The 21,681-nt window shown below is 43.6% G+C and overlaps 1 protein-coding gene across 7 annotated transcripts in view; it reads right to left on the minus strand.

The window, feature by feature from the left end:
* The window catches only part of WNT7B (Wnt family member 7B), a 99,583-nt gene that overhangs the window by 65,217 nt on the left and 12,685 nt on the right, over window positions 1–21,681 (minus strand). Inside the window, exon 1 of one of the 7 annotated variants that reach the window (XM_054812794.1) lies at window positions 15,966–16,025. The exons of the other annotated variants lie outside the window; for them this stretch is intronic. The gene's annotated coding sequence lies outside the window, so the exon portion shown is untranslated. Of the gene's footprint in view, window positions 1–15,965; window positions 16,026–21,681 lie in introns of those variants that run through there. 7 annotated transcript variants of the gene reach the window in all.

Consider the following 21,681-nt stretch of genomic DNA (forward strand, 5'->3'; position numbering starts at 1 on the left):
AGAAATTACAGTGTGTTCTAATGTCTTTATCTAAAAATACACCTTGTTTTAATAAAACCCACAGTTTAAGAGTTAGGATGGATTTAACCCAGATCTTATAAGCAGGGTGCAGTCTTCAGCAAACTGCTGTGTGAAATTACCACTTAGCGATTTTCCATCAGCTATGTGGCAAAGTTTTAATTTGCCCTGTGAACGCTTCTGTTTCTTTGGCAAGACACAAAGTAGTTCTTTTTTTATTTTTTTTTTCCCCTGCAAGGGCATCCAAATATGGCTCTTCGTTTACTGAGTTGTTGACACAAAGGAGTCCAGTGTAATAGGCCAAGTTGATGTATCTCTTCATTGTGAGTAAGGCTAGCAGGATTAACCTTCCAAAATGAAAGGGGTGCAATAAGCCAAATACCAAAGTCATTAGAGTAATATGAGGGATGAATTTGGGCAATGCCTCTAAAATCCCAAACTGTTGAATTCTAGGATTTAACAGGCTTCAATTAACTTGTTAATTTAAAAGTGAGTGAGCCAATATATTATATGTCATAGAGGAAGCCTCAGAAAATCAAGTATGGAAAGAACTGTTCCCTAAAATGAAAAAAAAAAAAAAAAAGACAATTTACATCAGGGTTTCATGTCCTAGTTCATTCTATCAGTCTTTCCATTTAAACCACTGTAAGCATACATAATATTAACTGATATAAACCAACTCTACACTGACATTGTAAGGTCATGAGATCAAGCACTTGTAAGTTAGGAAATGCCGGAATGAGGACTGACAGTGAAACTTTAATTCATGTGTCTTCTGTGTATGCACAGTGATACAGCCTGCAGTTCAATGCCAACGTAAACTTTTTTTCCATAGGACCCTCTCCTCCACTTGATGCACAGGGTGGATGTACACCCTTGATGAGGAATTGCTCTGTCTTGCTTTCTCCTTGTTCATTGTGCACACTGTAGGCTTTACTAGCACTTCAAACTCCATTTTATTGATGAATTCTGAGCTTGACCTTGGCTTTGCATAGTGCTGATCAATACAATGTGTGAGACAATCACAGAAAAATCGTTTCATAATACCCCTTTGAGGATAGGAGATATGATTCCCTCCACCTTAGAAATTTAGCAAGATTTATCTATGAAGTATCTGCCAATCCACAGAGATCAGTGTGACAACTCTTAGGACACCAGCCTTCAAAATACTTTATTTTGTCTGAAACACTGATTCTTCTGACTTCTGCTGCAGCTGGGATTGCTCCCCACTTCAGCAAGTCACATCCTAGGAACCTGAATCAAGCAACCAAATACAGGGAACAGCTACTACTAACTTAAAAAAAAAAAAAAAAATTAATCAACTCAGCTAGCAATACACAGGCAGTCAGGCCAGGGGAAGGAACAGGACACGGTTCCCAACAGCAGCACTCAAATGCCTGACCCACAGGACCCTCCCTCCCTCCGGGACACCCTGTGCTCAGTCACAGCCCCGAGAGGAAAGCCTACCCACCCAAAGTCACTCTAAGTAAGTGCCCCAGAGCGTGCACTCCTGAGGCAGAGATCCTGTAGGAAAACGTGACCGTGAATTAAAGACCACATACTAATGCACGCATAGGTGGGAGCCACACTCAGGATCCATTGACAGTTCTTGGAGCTTTCAAATGTCAAATTTGGACACAACTCTGATACCAACTGCAAATTCCTGTTCAAAAGCACTCTAGAGATTATGAGAGAAACAGTCATGAAGGTCAGGGCAGTACCCTTTTCTGTAGCCTCTTTCCAAGAGTCTTCTGAACAGTCTTGTTTGAAATTACTGAGGCAGTCACAGAACAGGAAAAGTCTCGACACCAAATTAAATGCATAACAATCCCTCCTATAATTTCAGATAAAAATTCTCCTTCCCTACCTTGGCTTGTATGTATAGTCCTAACTTGTATCAGCTGTGGCCCAGTTTCTCACCCTTATACCCATTCTGAATAGTGCTCTACTTAACCTGTAGATGGAACCACCTGAGAAGGTTTAGAGTCCAGCATTGACAATTATATTTGAAATTCACTGCAATCTGTCCTCCAGAAAAGGGAAAAAAAAAATCACTTCTGCATGTTGGGAATGCCCAAAGTTTAGGCTTTCTTTTGTAACATTCTAAAAGAGTCAAAGAAAACTCTTTTTCTACGCGCTGTACTGCTGCCTTACCTTCAAAGATACATTTCTATTATTTTTTTCACAATTTTTTTTGTTATTAAAATCAAAAAGCTATGTAAGAAGATTATTATAATGCTTAACTTTTCCTTCATCCTTCAGTGTATTTTCTGAAGAAAGAAGAAAAATGAACCATTGACAGGCTATTGCACCTCACAGGGCAGGTCCTTGTGAAAGGTAACATTGTGAAGTAAAAGTAGTAAATGGTGATCTCTCAATTGACAGAGCTCCCCAAAAGCAACTTGCAGAGTTAAAAGTATTTCTGCATAGGTCATAAGCCACGCATTTTGGTGCCATCTGAAAACCAAAGCAAGCAAGACACGTAAAACCGAAATCAAGCAGCACTTCAAAAAAAAAAAAAATCTTGCATCTTGCAATGCTTTTTGTGCAAAACTTACAGAGTTTAGGAAAGAAAAGCCAGTAGAATAAGAAGGAGTTTTCTTGTATTGTTCATGCATTCTAGCATCCTTTTTAATAAGAGATTACTGGGAAAAACAACAGAGCATCTTTCTGGAAAAGCTAATAATCCGATCTTGTTGTCCATGCCACGTAATTGCTGTTAAACCATATTCCATTATGTCATATTCCGCAATACCCCTTCTCTTGCTTTCACAGCCCTGTTATCTCTTTTTCCTCCACTCACATCGTCTTCTCTGGTCCTTCTAACCACAGGAAACAGTTTTCATTTACTACTTTCTGTGGTTGCTAAAACCTCTTTGGAATTTATGATAAATATTAGTATCTATAGGATTCAATTGACTCACACAGCAGCCCTCTACTCTTTCGTGGTATTTGCCTTCCACCCACACTCTCCACCTTCCCAGATTTGAGCTTGCTTCTCTTTTTCTCTCTCTCTGTCCCTCCCTGTGACTCACTTTTGCTGCCTGGAAGTCCCAAGCACACTTCGGCAGCTCTAGAGATTGTGTTACCTCTCCTCGAACTGCTGCTGAACCCCTTACCTGAATTAGAAAACAGGTTTGCTCTGCCTCCTCCTCAACTGTACCCTGACCATGGCACTAATAACCTACAAGAAAGGCTGAGAAGTTGTTTTTCTTCAGGAACAGCAGTGTGTTGGTGCAAGTAGGTCTTCACTATCCCACCTTCAAAGAAGCGTTGCTATCTATCAGTGCCATCGCCCTACTCAATCCAACAGCCTAAAGAAGGATTCCACTGCTGCAGCACCTCAGGACTATTTTAATTTATGCGGGGCTTTTACAGCTCCCATTCATCAATCCAAAAATCCATGCAGCACAAAGACTGCCAGTGCTACTTTTTTTCCTCACACTACTTGTGACCCACGCATATCATGGGATCACAGGCACGAAGCAGCATTTGGTCCTCTGCCTCTTTAGCATCCATCCCATTTGCTCCCTTCTAACTCTTGCATCTCAGCATTCAGGCAGCCAGGCTGGGTCTAATTCATTTTAATAGGGATTAAACAAAGACGTTTGGTAGTCTTCTTCACCGGACCCCATTTTCTGTGCCGTGCACAGTGCTGCCAGAGGTGCCTGAGTTAGGCAACCAGGCATTCCAGGTTCCCTCTACCATCAAGGAAAGAACCAGCCACCTCCCAGGATGATTCAGAACGGAGGTGGATTGAATTACCCCATGGACCTGCCTTGTTTCTCCATTAACTATAGGAGGCACCCAAGGAGACCAGACTCCTAACTTGAGAGCTTCTCCTCATTGCCTAAATTTGGTTGTATGAATCCACCCCTGCATGTTGCTGCAGATAAACATTCAAATGGATTGCAACATTCCGCTGCCTTTCACAGCACCGTTTATTCTTCTCTTTGTTTACCTCTTATCATGGAGCAATTGTGGTTTCCGCATATTGAATTTTTCAAAGGAAAAATCCTACACACAAATATGTATAGCAGTTGACTTTGAAAACAACTCTGGATATTAACACCGAGGCCAGTTTTCTGCCACTCTGCAGCGAGTCATCTCTGAGGAGCCACTCTGGTATGCCTTGGCTTTAACAGGAGCTGCCAAATATGAGCAGAAGCTGAGATATCTGCCGTCCTTCTGGGTCACATGTTAATGCTCGGTGTGCATTATCAGCCACTCCTGGGCTTGATCCAAAGCCTATTGAAAACAGCGGGAGTCTTTTAACTAGATTAATTGGAATGGGAAGTCAGTTCTCATATCAAAAAGAGTACTTTGCATGTTCATCGGTACGTGACAGACAGGTGGGTTTTGGATGTTTCATGAGAAAGGGGTCTGAGCTACGATTGGATTGAGGTGTCGGTTCTCCAAAGTTCAGGGGCCATTTGGGTCCACTGTTACCGTTTCTAGTATCTATACTTTTTAACGCTGCCGGTGGTGCACTAATCTTCATTTGTTAGGCTGGGGATGACTTGTCATAACACATGAGTGGTTTAACAAGTGAAGATAAGAGCCTTTTCTAACACTAAGCTCTTCTATACCTATGCAGCATTCTGCATTTGAAGAACAGGGCTGTCGAGCAGTCTCAAACTTGCACTACCATTTATGTCTTAGCATTTGATTTTTATGCAATTAGCAGAAGTAGTAGCATTTATTTGCTTTCAGAGAAGACTATTCCTTCTTTTTCCCTCCCACTGCAACCTCCACACCCTCCCCTTCAATCAGCTGCATCTCAAACTGGGAGGGAACTGGAATAATTTGACTCACTCCATTAAAGCAAATAGTTGTATCAAACAAAGGTGGCCTGAGCCAAAGTCCATCTAAGTCTACAAGAGTCTCTGAGAACTCCAAAGAAATGACCATCCTCACTGGCAATATATATATAGGAAACCATCAGCGCTCATTACTGTTGCCTTAGTGTCTCTGTCCTGCACGGGACCTTGCCTGTGTACACATTTTTCCCTTTTCTTCTTGCTAGACCAGGGGATGGGTGGTAGATGATGAAGTCCACTGGTGCTGGTGACTGGCCCTGCTAGAAGCTACTTTGTACAGGCAGCTGTAGAGCAAAGCTCCAGCTTAAAAATAAATAAATAGCTAATGTTAGAATGACAACGAATGGGAAAGGACAGTGCTGGAGGAGGAGTGACCATTCCTAGAGCAGAGCTGGAGAAGAACAAAAATAAAGGGTCATGCCACGTCTCTGCATATGGGGTGCTGAGGCAGCTGTGGGTGCACCTCTGTGAGAAGAAGCACCGGGAAGGGAGCCAGCGCTATATGCATAGCTGGGGAACACGTGCATCTTCAGATGGATGTACAGACGATAACACACATGAGTGAGCGAATGGATGTTCTCCAGGCTTTCAGGGAAGGTGATTACCTTCAGTAAGCTTTTAACAGTGCTAGGGATGACAGCAGAGACAGATAATTAAAAGGAAATCTGTCCAGTACCCAGATTCTCCAAAGAGTTGAAAGGCAGATTTCCTGCACAGGAGAAGTCTGATTTCCTGAAGAGTTCGTATCTCCTTTAGGCATCTATGTGACATTACACATTCAGCATGTTCCATATGCATATTTGTCCCTTTCGATTTTGATGATTGCAGGCAGATTTCCCAAAGAGGTCTGAGCTCCTGCATTAAAGGCAGCTCTTAAAAAGCGACGCAAACTGTCCAAGCAAAGGTCTGAGAGCAAATGGACAAACTAAACAACCTTGGTCAGAGAAAATATGTAACTGGAAACAATCTGGTGAAGCAACTGCCGACCCAAGGGAGCATGCTGTGACCGAAGCACACACGTCACCAGTGGCTGCTGATGACACTCAGCCTTTCGGTCTTCATCCCATGGAGCACACGGAGCATGGGCTTTAGACATGCTTTTAAGAGTGTGTGGAAAGTTTTAAACACGCATATGTTCCCACTGAGTTCGAACCAGAGCCAGTGGGATACTCCCAGGCTTAAGTACTTTGGTGAAATTAGGCCACAAAACGTCAGCCTCTTGCTGAACTGAGCTAGGCGGGAACCCAATACAACAGATTGCTTTGTTCAGCACATACATTGATATCACTTACATTGTGGTGATATCAGCTGGTAAGCTGCGGAAATGCCTCCTACGTTACTTATCCTGCACCTCTCGTACTCTCAGTCCATTAACCCAGGCTTGCTGGAGCCACTTCTGAAGCTCCAAACCTAAGCAGCAGTTATAAAACCACTAGCACATAAATAAACATATTTCCCCCCAGAATCGGTATTTCCTACGTCAGAGATGCAACAGTCAGCCTTGGATGATTGACAGGCTTCATGTGTAATATAAGTCATTACTGCTGGAAAGGAGCGTGCTGTACCACTGAGGAGCTGGGAATTGTTTTCTTTCCATTTCTAGGCCTTATATGATCATATTTATTGACTCTGGGGCAATCCACATTTTTATGTAGATGGCGGCCTCACGTTGCCTAAAAAGCGCTCCTGTAATGACATGTTCTTATTCGCCCTGTGGCCTGTAAAGTAGGCGGCTTTTTACACTTACAAAAATACAAACCCATTTTCTCCTGGTTGCAAATAACCACACTAGATGACACAGTATCCCACCCAGCATTGGGACAAAAGTGAGAGGACATGATGCTGAACTTCAGTTTCCAGATCTACACCAACTGCCAAGTCATTAGGGCAGTGTCAGCTGAAGGGATTTTGCACAACTGGACACTTGCACAACTCCCCAGGGCTGATGCTGTATTACGGACAAGTCCCTGAACTCTTAGTATTAAAAAACACCTGGCTTTAGAGGGAGATGGGCATGACCAGTAGTAAGAATAATACATTTTATAACTCCCTCAGGTATTTCTAGGATAAATCTTTTTTTTTTCTGTACAGGGCATCACACAAGAACACAGAAGGCAGGCACCACCGGGCATCGCTCTGGGCACTGTCTGGCTGCGATCACATCCCAGCATACAGGAGCACCCACAGGGTCTGCTTGTGCCATGCGTGGGGCTCCAGGACAGCCGTCCCTGGAATACATGATGACAGAGGCAACAAGGCTTTGCTGGCAGAAGTTAACACACACACAGAGCAACACTTTGCACATATACTGGCAGGCTCTCACACAGACAGTAACTATGTTAACAAGTCCTCGCTCACTATTTGGAAGCTGCAGGACCGTTCTGATCCTGCGTGTTTTCTTAAGTAGTTCATTAGCCCTTCAACACACAAACTACCGCAACCTTGCTCTTCCCCTCAGTCTGCAAGGAGTCTGAAACAATAGCTCTGAGAGAAACGTGAGCTGCACAGTTCATGCTACAAATCTGCTTTTCCTGAAACCTGACAAAAATGGAAACTAGTGTGCTTAACCATTTCACTTTATTAAAGTAACCAAGAGCTTTTAGGCAACGTGCTCATGGATCGCTTTTGGTTGAAGTAGCAGCTAAAAGGGATGCAGCATAGAGAAGGTCCCTCAGAGCTGTTGTTGGTTGTGGGACTTAAGGAAGGAATTCAAGCTCTGCGCCTTTGCATGACAGCCCTGCTCTACCTCCTGTCTAGAAGATATGCCAAGGGTTCAAGCCACCAAAAACCCTGCCTGTGGAAGCTTCCCAAGCTCCAGAAGTGCCAACTCCCAGATCCTTGTGTCCAAATCTCTACTTCTCCTCTGACAACCTCTTGCATTAAGAAGGCATGGAGAAAGCATTAATATCGCATAATTAAAACCTGGAGCAACACAAAATGCCATGTTTTTTATATCAGAATATATAAATGCACAAAATAAGTCTTTTCACAGCACCAGAGGTCATGCCCAACCAGATGTCTTCATGTGAATTCAGAGGTATAATTTAACTGCAATGTTGCTGTGACACATTTTGCTGGTGCAGGTACAGGCCAAATGAGCACAGCTCCATTTATTTTCTCTCTCATAAAATTCAAACTTGTTTCCAAAGTCACAGCTCTAGTGAGACTGGAGATTTTGATGAAGAACAGTGTTCGACTTAGTCCTTGGAGCTAGTCCAGCTCCAGAGGTGGTGCAATACAGAGGAGGAGAGCAAGCAGGCATAAAAATACTGAGAATGCACATACGATCTTAAAGGAAGAGGTGTAGTCGTGTATCGTTCTGATATTCATTTTCCCCCTGTGCACTGCAGGATGGTTAGCAGCAAAGTCTAGCATTTTTCTATCTGGTCTGAAACGTGCCAGCATACTGCCAGACAATTTTTGAGAATTCCTTGCTCCTCAGTAGTTAAATTTTGTCCTTTGCAATTTTCAGATTTCTGACAGAACTGCTGGTGACAGTTGTAATAATATTCTGTAAAATGTTGTGGTGGTGATTCTTTGAATGCCTTTGTGGTTTGCTGTCCAGAGTTATAATAACCTATGTTTGCCCAGATATGTGTTCTCAACTTGGAAGCACTGGAGCTAGCATTTACTCTTCTGCCTGGGTGACTGGCACGTGTGTGCCAGCGTGTGTCGCTGAACATGTGAGCGAGTCTCTCTCCAAATATTTGCCAGGTGCTTTCTGGTCCCTGGGAAGCATATTTTGGGGTTCACATCTCAGGGAAAGTGGGCGACTCGGGGTTTATTCCAAAGAGCAGAATCCACCAATGGGGATCATAGGTGCTTTCTGAGCCTTTTTTCAGTTTCATGCGTTTCTCTATCAGTTATCTCCTTCCTTAATCATTTTATTTTAGAAACAATAATAAAGGGAATAGAGGAGAGGGAGGAAAAAAAAAAATACAGCTCCGTGATTGCATTACAAGACTGAAACCAGCATAGCTACACTGAGATTAGTTTTGATAAGATAGTTTACTTCAGATTACAATCTTGCTCTGTTCATCTCAAGGAGTTTAATTTGAGCTCCTCAGAAGGATGAGATACAATAGCCAGCTTACGTTAGTATTTGCCTGGTCTCAGATCTACACATATATGTCCTTACTGAAAACTGCTGAGTGAAACTTTGAGAATCAGGCTTGTGAGACATAGATTGAAATCATATATGTGTGTATAAGATTTAACGAATCTAAAATAAAACTGGGTGCAACTTTGGAAAGAGAACTCTAAATAAAGCTAAAAAGAAGATCCCAAAACCACTCATAGTCAGTCATGAAGGACCTTCTCTGGAATCTTTCTATATCTTATAAAGCCTTTATATATATGTGTGTGTGTCCATGAAGAAAACAACAGAAGAGAGACATGTGAAATATGCACGGTACTGGACTTATTTTTATATAAACAAAGATACATCCCAAAAATACTTTACAAAGTAATAAACTAGACCCTGGTAGCGCATGCACGCTATAAAAGCCAAGGACTCTTCTGCGACAAGTAATAGCTCCTACAAATATTTTAAAAACTGGATCCCAGTCAGCTGAAATATTGAAAAGAGTTCGCTCTAGAGATGGGAAGAAAAGAGCTGAATTTAATTTGAGAAGAAAATCCTTCATGGTTTGGCTGCACACAAACAATGCTATACCCCCAGAAAGCTTGGCTTTTGAAATAAATTCATGCTCTAGAGGCAGGAAAAGCTGAGCATCCCCTCATCAGTGACTGTTCCAGTTCAGCTTTGCACACCAGTATTACACAGCATTTGCTGTGACTGAAGAATTGTAATATTATGTATAATATACATACAGTTGTGGACTCTCAGGCCAAAGAGTGCATTTACCCCAATACTCACAAACGAAATCCTGTAAAGAGAGCCTTAAATCCATGTCCCTTTTAACCACTAGTATTACAGCATTTCTGAATCTCTAAACTTAAAGGTGCACCCACATAAGGCTTTAGGTTATGTGGATGGTAGCATATTGGGATGCTATATAGTAAAACTGTCCTTAGGAGTTCAAAAGCCTCATCAGAGACCCCCAAAATCCTGCAACTGTAGACCTAAGCACAATTTATGTGAAGCAGCAATGCAGAAAATCTTCTTCCAAAGCCAAATTCTCTTACTGATGTAAACTGCGCTTTGTCTCTTACCTCTTTTACATTCCCCCTCCTGCACCTCTCCCCCTGCCCCTCCTCAAAAGGGGGATCACCCTCTACTAGCTGAAATTAGCCAGCTATGAGTCGTGCTCTGTCCTTTGTCATCTCTCTTCCCGACCGGTGCTGGTCGGTCGCATCTTTTCTGGGGACAAATAAGCCTCAGCAGCACAGCGGGTGTCTCTGGGCTGAGGTCGGGTTCCTGAGCTGCTCTGTTCACGCTTTCTGATCACACTTCCTAACTCCTCGCTTGCCTCCTGGTTCCAGGCTACGCTCCTCTCCAGACTGTGGTCCTCATACTGACTTGCAAAAAAGCTGCTCTCAGGTGATTACATTTCTGACCAGCTGATGGGGCCATGACTTGGATCCAACAAGACAGGTTGAACGATGATTCAGCTAAACGCTGAACCTCCCAAGAACTGCCTCCCTCTCTGGCAACCATCCTAAAGCCTGTTTCATTCTCCAGCTCCATCTTTTCTGTTTTCCATGCTTCCCTGACTTCTCACTTTCTTCCTTCCAGCTGCTGAGCTCGGTCTTCCTGGTTCGCTCATTCTCCTCCCCGTTGGGTTCTTCTCTCCATTCCCTTCTGCCTGGCTGTCCCTTGCTACCCATCACTCCCCATCACCTTTCATCTCAAAACTCCAGAGATGCTAACTCTGGAGTTGGGCACAGCCAACAGGCTGAAGGGAAAAATCTGACTGACTTACACAAACTGCTACATCCCAAGCTGAGATTTCACTGACACTCTGCCGCTGCACGTTTTCAGCTCACTTTTCATGGGTTTCCTAGTGAAAAAGTAAAATTGAGAGCTATCACCCAAATTTAGAACTTGGTTTATGAAAGAGTTAAGCATACGTTGGAATCCCATTGCACTCGGGGAACGTACAAGGGTGCTAGGCACTGTATACGTCCTGTGTATTCTACATTTGGGACATGGTCTGCTTAAATGTATGCATGTAACTACAAGCTCTCTTCAGCCAGTATGCTTTACATTTCTCCGTGTGCTTTCCTTGAATTTAAGCCTCTGCTGCTATTGAAAGGGAAACTTCTATTCTGAAAAGAGAAACAATACATAAAAGAGCTTCAAATAAGCAGAGAAACTTTAAAAAAAGAGAGCTTTGTAGTGATGCATCTATTTTTTTAAGAATTAAAGAATTCTGATTTCTATACATATCTATATGACTGCATATAATCTTTCAAACACAATTTTTTCCCTACTTTTTCCATCTTCTTCTATTTCTCTTAACAGAAACAATTTTTCACAGTGGAAGGATACATTGAATAAAATATTTTTTGTTTATTATTTTAAACAAAATAAAAGGAAATCCAAAATATATTTTTCACAGTCTAATACCAACAAACCACTGTGAGATCTACTGATAAGATGCTCCTGACACTTTTCTTGTGTGATAGAAAGCAGTTTCTACCACAGCTTCACAATACCATCAACTCAATACCATCATTTTTTCCTCCGTTGCTTCTGAACATCTATAGTTGTAATGGACCTGCTCAGAATTTTCTATCATCTTAACAATCACTCCTTTGATATCACAGCCTGCTTCACTTCCACATGTAATAAAGAAGGTAGGTGACTCACTGTTCTGAGGAACTAATGCAAGCAAAGTAGTGCCTTCGTGCTAGCGTAAATGCAAATTATCTCCAGGAAAGAAAAACCCAGTCACCTCTTAGGACTTGCTTCAGCTCAAGGGAGAGCTGGTGGCAATATTGCACAGCTTTACATTACCCAAGAAAGGCCAGAAAGACACTCCTTCAACATGCTGACAACATGCTTCTCATCCTAGGTATTCTCTGAGATTGGGTCTCTTCTGGGCTAGAGCCAGAGCCACAGGAAGCAATATTATTCATTGCCAGCTAAACTCAGAATTTCACCTGGCCCTGGCTCCACTCTCAGGTGTGCCAAAGAGAAGGAGTGCTAATGGTTTGGAGGCTAGGCTAAGATTAGGAAAGCTCCACTCCGGTTCCCTGCCCTGCTGGGCTGTGTGATTTGAGCCAAATGATTTAGTCTCTGCCTCCTGCAGCATCTTAGTCTTATGAATAAGATGCCTTATTTCAAGTCATCTCCTGACAACGTGGGGTGCTAGCGGGCGTGCATGAAAGTTTGTGGTGGGTTCAGCAGGGACCACTGACAATATAATTAGCTGCTGGAAGAGCTACCAGCAAAGCTGTTTGATGCCACAGATCTGACACAGATATCTACGTATCTCTGAAAGAACAAGAGCAAAGGAAGAAATCTGATCTTCAATTTCATGCCAGTTTCCCTGCTGAGGGACTGTGTGACATGTTCGAAGGTGTAAGATCAGTTTTGGGTCCAAATATAATGCCAACTGAGGTGCCAGAGTGTGTAATCACTATCTCTGAGAGCTCCTTTTGGATTACGCCACATGGGTCTGCCACCTGCCACCTTCCAAAATCTTTCCCAGCATCTGAACCCTCTACAATGAAGTAATGAAAATTATGCACCTTAAAGGGCCAATATGCACACTAAAAATCAGCAGATCAAAGTAGAATCTAGGACAATAAATAATGTTCCTCTTCTTTAAAAAAATTATTCCGGGAAACTGTATGGCTCAGGGGATTGGTATTGGGATATGGAACCTTTCATCGCTGATCCAAACATGACCCAAGTCAGTAGTGACCAAAAAAATGGTTACCGTTTGGCAGATGCTTTGTGGCCTAGAGTATTTGAAATGAGTTGATGGTCTTAATCCAGTTCCCAGTGGACGACTATCCACATCACAGAAACCACCACCACAATTGGCACCCTTATTGGCAGCCTTAGCAGGTTGGCCAAGGATTAAATAAGTACAGGGAGTGAGCCGCCCGCTTATGCCTAGCTAGAGGTTGCCCCTCTAGGTCATCCATGAGACACAAGGATGGGGTGGAGTGGGGACGCTCACACACCCTCTGCTTGTGCTGTACTGGTTTTGTGGGTAAGGAGAGGAATTCGTTTTCCAGGGCTGTGATTCAGGCACCCTTCATAAGCAGTATATTCATGTACACGCATTTAAACATGAATTTTAAAAGGAGTCAGAAACTGAGAGGATTTCACGATTTGCTCTCAAAAAATAAGGCGCTAGATTCATTTCTGGGGAATTCATCAAAGTCAGGGTAGTTATACCAGGGCTACATTTAACAAAATGCGTACAAGCAACCTGTAAAGCGGCTCTACTTTGAGAAACATTCCTTTTACTGTGCTATGTTGTCAGTCATCGCTTTAATTATCTCACAAGATGTCTTAGGGTGAACATAATCCGTGCCAGCTATTGTCAGAAAGCTAAAGCTGATTTCTAATTAGGTATACAAAGGCAACTATCATGTAAGCAAAGATCTGATACACCTCACCTCAAAAAACATATCTGTGCAATAAGAAGAAAAGCAGAACTTCTGTTAGCACTGGAAGTGTTTTGCATTTTCGGAGAGGTAAAATACACCAGTCCCTCTGATTTATCTTTACCCAGTGCAGGAGATCTTCATCAGTGAGTTGATGGATTTTACCATTTCCTTCCAAAAATCAGCACTGTCCTAACAAAATACTGTGAGATAAATCCTTCAGTTATTCTGGCAATGTTTGAATGGAGCCAAAATTTAAACTTAAACTTTAAACTAGGCAGCACCTAGGCTGGCCGAGTGAAGGGCAAATAGCACAAGTTTTGCCCGTGCTTCCCTGTGTGAAGGCACAGAGAGATCTTCCCTCGCTTGCAGCCCAAGTAGGCAACACTGGCAGAGGAACCGCAGCACATAACATAGGCAGGAATGGCTTCCCCAAAGTCACACGGAGACCTTGGCAGCACTTGAAGCCACTTCTGTGCTATTTCATTTTATACCTCTTACAGTACTGCAGCAGACATGGCAAGCAACGACAGCTCTGCCCAAGTAAAGACATGGGGGACAAATTCTGCAAGCAGCTGGAGGCCCCCCTTCCCTATTCACCTCTGTGACAGAGCACCTGTTGGACCTTTTTACACCAAGTCTTTAATAAGAAGGTAGGAAACTGTGTGAGTATCTGGCTGGTATTTTTCACTACCAGACTGATTTAACACCTAGCTTCCCTACCTATAGTAAGATTGAAATGCAAGCCAGCCTGCAAGCAAGGCGTTTTCTACCTACAAGAAGGAACTGTCATTTGATCTTTGCTGCGGTACAGCCCTCAGACGTTTTAGTTTTTAAAGCACTTCTTGCAAAATGGAAATCCCAGGAAGCAAAAGTGGCAAACTCTTAAACGGTTCCTTGTCTGCGACACATATGAAACGGAGTGTCTTGCCCCAGGGGGGCGTTTCCATTTGGTGTTATTTGCACCTGAATTAATGCTCAGATTACTGGCTCTTTGTGAAGGGAAGGTCCAGGTTCGGAAATAAGCAGAGAGCAAAGTAGTGAGAAGTAGGATCTCCTCCCTGCTAGTTGCAGGAACACCACTCAGCACAGTACATTGCCTGACCCTGGACGTCCACATGCTCCTGCCATGCCAACACATGTTAGATGTGAAGAGCACCCTAACAGAAGTACTTGACCTAAACTGAACAAATTTCCTAATTGCAGTAAGACAACACTTGAGGGTGTGGTTACCACAGAAAATCACACCCATGGACAGATTAGGAGCACCTGGCTGCACCTCATGCCTCCTAATGTCCCAGGGGCATGATTATCTCATCGGGTGCCACCTGCCAAGTCTTGTTGCTGAGGAGCTGGCTTTGGCACGCTGCGCTGCGTAGTTGGGGTGGGGAGAGGAGAGGAGCACAAAGGGGCAGGCACACGTGCTTGTCCCAAGTGCATTCCTTAAAATTGAGTATTTATACCGAGACGATGCCTTGGTTCTGCTCAGAGGCACGACAGCGTTTGGGGGTTACAAAGGAGCGAGACGTTGTTCCTAAATCCTGTCCTGCACCCCTCACATCCTCAGCACAGCTTGCATTGTGTGTTACTGGCTAATGGGCATCCCTGAACTTGCCGCTCTCCAGCCACAGCTTTTCCAACCACTCAGTGCAGCCTACAAGACACCCTGACAGATGAATGGGCCTGAAAAATTGCCCTGCGGGCAATTTTCAAAATGTTTTGCCCTTTTCTCCCAAAAGAGGACAAAATCAAAGCAAGACACAAGCACCATGACTTCCAAAGTGCTCTGACCATGAAAACAGCATGCCAACTTCAAAGTAGATAGCATAAGCCCAGGTGAGGTTATGCTGTGCATATTGCCTCTGCACGCACGTCCTTCTCATCTCTCCTATTCTCTTTCATCCCCAGTTCAAGGTGTGAAGCCTAACCTACACACAGCAATTAGTGGATCGTGGCCCAGCAAGAGAAGGCAGACCAAACCTCTGCCTCTGCCAGGGCTGTTGAGCTCCTCTGGAACAACGAAGATTGTAAAACACAAGGCAAAGCTCTGAGCCCAGAGGTAAGTTACTCTCGGTCGAAAGCATCTGTCTGAGGAGCAAACTTTCAGAGATTAGACTAATCCAGAGTCTGATGACCCTTAGGTCATAGTGCAAGAACTTCCTCTTTGATATACCTTTTACGACATAACCAGAGTGACATTAACAACAATAACCTGACCCCATCCCTCCCTTCAGAAGCACCTACCCTGAGCAGAGCTCCCCAGAGACAGAGAAGGGAGAAGAACAAAAGACTCCAGGAAGTCTACTAGGGATGTGCCAATCTAATTGTTACGGGCGGTGCTCAGATACTGTGATGAGAGGTGCCAATAAAAGAAAACAACCAAAAACTGTAAAGCTAGATGATGTACCCTTTAGGCCATGGGAGTGGAGAAAAAGGAATTTACTATGAATCAGATGAAGCCATATTTATTTGCACTCCCACCCTTGGCCCTTTCGATAGCATCAAAGTCCACTGGATTTGAAGCTACTCTGACAGGCTTAGCTGTAGCCCACAGCAGTAGGGAATAGATTTAAGCCCCGTCCTTTGCTCCTTGCTCACCATGCTGTACAGCAGTGCTGTTCTCCATCCAGCAAAATCCTCCTCTCCTTTAAAGCTCAGCACAACAGGTCTGATTTAGAAATGTTCCCCTTCCTCTTCATTCCCCTTGAATTTCTCACCCTGAGTCATCGGACTACAATATAACTTTAATGTGGAAAGTTTTGTGGGTACGTTTTGTTTTCTTTTAAAGTTCAGAAAATAAAAGGTACAACCAGAGGGGGGGGGGAAAGTGTCTCATGGTTGAGAGGACTCTTTTAACCAAGGAGTCACATGGCTCCCTGGCGAGCAGCCAAAGGAGTCATGAGAGATGCTGCCATTCCCCTCAGCACTCCCTTAACCATGTCCTGCCTGCTACCCAGCCTGCCACCAGCCATCCGGCACCCCGAGGCCAGCAGCTCTCCTCAGCCAAGGCTTGCTCGGCTGTGCCCATGGCTGGCTGGCTCCCGCGGACGGAGGAGGCATTGTCAGAAATGATGCTCGTGACTTTGGTAAGTGGCGCTTTCCCCCGGCCCTCTCCTCGAGGCCTCACTGGGCACGGCAGTTAAGTAAGCGATAGCGATGCCACGTTTCAGATGAGATGCAATCGTGCCATCTCCACTGCTTGTGGTCGGAAAAGAGTCACTGAAAGTAATGACATGGCACTTACGCCGCGTTTTCCGTTTTCAAAGTGCTGCGGCAGCTTTCTCTCTCCTGCCCCTCCCCTACCTCCAAGCCGTGCCAGCGTTGTTATTGCCCTATGAAAGCTGTGGGAAACTGAGGCAGGCAGAAGTCAGGATACTGCTATTCAGCATCTCAGGCATCGATCCAGTCTCAGACCTCGCCTGTCTTCACCGCAGAGCGAATCCCAGTGTGGAAAAGCGTACTCTTTCGAGGGGCTATCCCGCTGCCCTGGCCAGGGTCCAGATCAATTAGAGACGCACTTGGGCTTTTTCAGATGCTTTCTTGCCTTGCTGCTGGAGATGTTAGGACCGGTGCTGGTCCTGCATGTCCGTACAGCTCTGCTGAGCGCTACGTAGCAGCTGCTGCATTCCACCCCAGCACTGAGTGAAATGATCCTTGCCCAGTTCACTTGAATACTGGGAGGATTAATTCACTTACGATCCTTGAATGAAAGAAACTATTATTAAATAGTAGTCACATTTCATAATTATGTCTCCCTTCAGCCAGATTAGGAGGGTGGATATGATATCCAGTCCAAGTACTGCAGCACTTAAACAATTTTAAATTGAATACCCCTCAAATTGTTTTCCAGGCCCTACTTGCAGGCAGACAGTGGTTTATATCTTTATGGCTTATGCTTACTTCCAGCTTTCAAAGCTGGGCTGCCCCACAATGCCTTGCACATAACGAGCAAATGCCACAGTGCTTTTGAAGTGCTTCTCCCCTCAAAAAATAAATAACATTTTGTTTTTATGTCAGCTCTTACTGGCACCAGAGGCCATAATGATTCTTTCAATAGCCCATAGAACTGATTTTGGGTTTTGTCTGACATGGCCTCCTATTAATATTGCTTTTGCTGTATGTTCTTGGGAAATATGGCCACATTCCCTTTAAATTGCATAATATGGCAGCCTGTGCCAAGGCTGTACTCGAATGGATACTGGAAGAACAAGGCTTGTGCTGACTTTACGTTTGGGTCTCCTCTCACTTGCACCAGAGTCACTGCGTTGACTGCGGCAGGGCTGCTCCTGCTTTCTTAACTTGCTGAACTGTGGATGTAACCCCAGGGGAGAGAAGCGTTGGGCCCTCAGGGCTAAAAAGACAAGATATAAGAGCTTCCCAAAATGCTGCACAGATCTATAGCGATGGCCATCCAGAAGAAAATATTTTTGAATGCCTTTGTTGTGCATTCCAGGTACGTGCTGGTGGAAGATACCACTCATCACCATTATTTTGCACCATAAATCTGCCAGTAAAGTCCCTGGAGTCCAAGCAGTTTCAAAAGTGGTGCCATTGATTAGCAACAGGGTGGCTCTACTTCAAATAAAAAATTTGGGACACGCAATACAGTAACCAATAGACTTGGTGCCACTTCACAAGGGGAAAATTCTTCCGCCACGTGTTAAGCATCTGAGGCCAGCTTTTGCCCTCATTTGCACACTTACTATACCACTGGATGTCCTTTTTTTCTTATTACTGAGGAACTCAGGGTGAAATTTGACCTTGGACAAAGAGCTGGAACAAAGACTATGTCACCATGATGATTAAGTGGGATTTTTGCATAAACGTGAATTTTATCCTTTGTGGGTTCCTGCCACGAGGGAAATCTGATCCACAAGCATAGGCTGAAAAGAAAATAAATGTTCAAAACTAACTACGACGTGGGTACAAACTGTACGCACTATTAAAATTATTTCCAGAAAAAGTTACGATAACTCTCTAATTTAGCCTGTCTTCAGATTTTCTAAAGAAGGTATGATTTGCTGAAAAATAATTAATAGGTGATAATCATCTTGCTGTCAGATCCTAGTGGAAGAAAGATTTTTTTATGATGAGAGCAACTATTTGGCCTTAACTATCTTAACTTTAGAAAAGCTTCTTATACTCCATTAGAACTGAATGAGGCAGCTAACTTTCAGCTCCATCGCACTATCAAGAAAGCTGCCTTTTAGAAAGAAACCCAAGAGGAAAGCGTGGAAAAGACAACACAGTGTTTTATCTGAAGGCTTGTCCTAACAACATTTAGGCAGTAGCAGAAGGGAGGTGTCATAGAAATATATTGCATATGGACAGAAAAACCTACTGAGAAAATACTTTAAGTCTCTGTATCTGGAATTTCTTCACTAGAGTGCTCTAGTTGAAGTCTTTGCAATGCTCCTTATGCATGTGTTGTAGCAAAAGCAAATACATAGGAGTTGTCTTGAAGTAGCCAGCAAGTCCTATGCAGCTCTCCACAATGGAAGGAAAATGTATCCTTTTACCTTTGGGGGAGGATTGAAGAGAGAGTAAAAGAGAAGGAGAGCGTGCTAAAAGTCCTTAAAGGACTGAAAGACATTCTCCAGGAACCTGCCTTCCTTGGCTTTTTCTTCCAGAGCACTCCTGTGCCTGAGCTCCTGGTCTTTCTTAGCCTCCCAAGGAATACTGGGCTCATAAACCTGTGGCTTTTAGTGACGAGTTTGTTCAGCTCATTGCCAGGGTATTCACATGTGCACAGCGCAATCTCATGATCCAAAAGTCACGGAGATTTTGTTTCCATGCTAAGATATTTTGGTCATGTTTCCCACAACTAGAGGCCTGGCTTGTTCCCGTACAACTCTTCCATGTAGAGCACTACTGTAATACTCTGTAAGTTATACACCTGGGGCAGGTTGGGGTAATGCTGTACAGGAGGGCAGTGAAGCATCAAGGAGGAAAGAACAAAAATAATGAGAAGAATCAAGCAGACAGGTGAGCCTGAAGTTGCAAAAAGCTGCCTGTCAGGTGGTTAGTTAGCAGGTAGAGGTGGTTTGCCAGCGAGCATGAAAAGCACCGGTGAGAGTCCACTGAGGGTAAAATGACATGCAAAGGTGATGGGCTGAAGAAATCGGGCTTGCAACATTAACCTGTTCTGTAACGCGTAGTGTCAGCACGTCTGCAGAGCTCCTTTGATCTATAGCTGGCCCTAGCTTTCTGTTGCTTGCGGTAACTTGGGAGGACATGAGGGCTGAACTGTATGTTGGGGGGTTAGGAATCTCTCTGACAGTACTGCAGTCCCATGCACTAAGAAGACACTTGGCACCGTTCTACCTTTAGCAGGCCATATTGCCAGGTGCACATGGTGCATTTTTTCCATTGCATAAACTGCGTTTGTCAGTCTAACTGTATAATTGCAGCTCACTTTCGTTAGCTGTTTAACACCTCCTTTGAAAGATTGTCTTCTGAGGGATTAGCCTTGTTCTTTGTTTAATAGGCGAGCATATCTGCATTTAATCTTACCTACTCATCTGAATATTTCATGTTGCTTTATACCCACTTGTTATATTATGTTAGTAATGCAACATATGTAATAATTCCACGCTGTCATCCTACAAATTCTGGATGCTGCCACCTTTCTTTATAATTACTTAAGTCATTACTTTTTTTTTCAAGTTTAAGGTTTGCTAGACATCTGACTCCCAGAACCTGCTTACCACAAAGGATCGAGAGAGGTGCCTACATCCAAATGCATTTGCATTCAAGGATATTCAGAACTTGAGTGCTTGGCCTAGACCATGACAGGGACGGGGGTGGCCAGTCACAGATTTACCAAAGCTCTGTGGTGTTAGACAGGGAATTTTAGTCTGGGTCTCTCAGAGAAATGGTGGGGTTTATCTTCTAGAGCTACCAAGAAGTGATATCACAATCACTCTCCCATCTTTGCATGAGAGCTTCAATACATGGAAATAGCCTGTGTCAGGCAGATAAGCCAAGTTCATGGTGATTATGGCAGCCCAACATGCAAATATTCTTTATCTTTCTTGTTTCTGCTGAGCAAAAGCATTAGCTTCAGCTGATCTTGAAAATAGTCAATACCCTTTGGAGGTTCGCCTGTTCTGTCTCTAAGCCAAGACATCTCTGGGGGACAGTAGAGTTGAAGTTCCATTCCAAATCCTCTTATAGATGACTATTATTACAGTACCATGTAAAAGGAGTATCTAAGGATCTCAACAGAGGTCTCCTCAGACACAGGACACTGCACAAATAGAGGTCCAGAGAGAAAGCTTGCCTTAAAGAGGGCACAGTCTCGGTTATAAGAAGAACAAGGTGCAAAAAGCAGGGAAATGACGGATTTACACTGCAGTCCAGTGACTGAGCCAGGGACAATCCTGTTCCCATAACAGACAGCTTTATCACAGAGGTCAATACAGCCCTGACCTAACCGGGATGGGAAGAGTGGGCCAGACTGTGTAGCCCTGCCTGTATCAGCTAATGTGGGAGCATCAGTCACGCTGGTTGATACTAATGATGAAGCCGTGCCCGCCGTCCCCTTGAAGGCTCTACACCACAGAGCAGGCTGGCTGTTCTCTGCTAGCATAGCTCCTTCCCACACTGCACAGGTTAAGAGACAAGCTTCAGGGACTATCTCGAACAGTCTTCATCTTTAGGGATTAGGCATGAATACTTTCCTGTAGGCATATGAAAAATACGCGTTCTTTCTAACCCACTTCCCACGAGTATGGAGAAGCCCTGTTGTAAAGGATGTGGACTTGTAAGGACACGGGAGTATCAGCAGAACAGATGTAAAACATGCAGAGGATTTTTCTCCTTCTACATTTCCTAACCAGCCAGTAATATCTACTCACTAATATAAATTATTTAGTATATTATGATACATAGCCACTTTGAAGATTTATGCTGCTATTACTACATACACTCTCTTACGAGTTATTCCCAATTGCTTGATAGCAAATAACTGAATTAACTCTGCCTATGTACCAGCAGATAATCCCCGAAATAAGCTTCTTAAGAACCAATTCTTATGTTGCTGGTGAATGCATCCAAGCCTAAAGAAGATGAACAGTGAAAGGAGTACACAAATGGAAACTTAGACTAGCACCATCTTCTCTAGAAGAAGCTAAATACGTATATGTGTACAGACACATGCACACTCAAAAATGCACTGCAAGAAATGGTGCCAGACAGTATTATATATAATCCTGTTTTTTAGACATTTATACTAATTACATTGATATTATTAAATGTCAGTTTTATACTTTAAATATGTAATTGGATTACCAAAATATGTCCAGAGCATTAA

The sequence above is a fragment of the Grus americana genome, chromosome 1 (assembly GCF_028858705.1).
Source record: "Grus americana isolate bGruAme1 chromosome 1, bGruAme1.mat, whole genome shotgun sequence".
Taxonomy (NCBI): Eukaryota; Metazoa; Chordata; class Aves; order Gruiformes; family Gruidae; genus Grus; species Grus americana.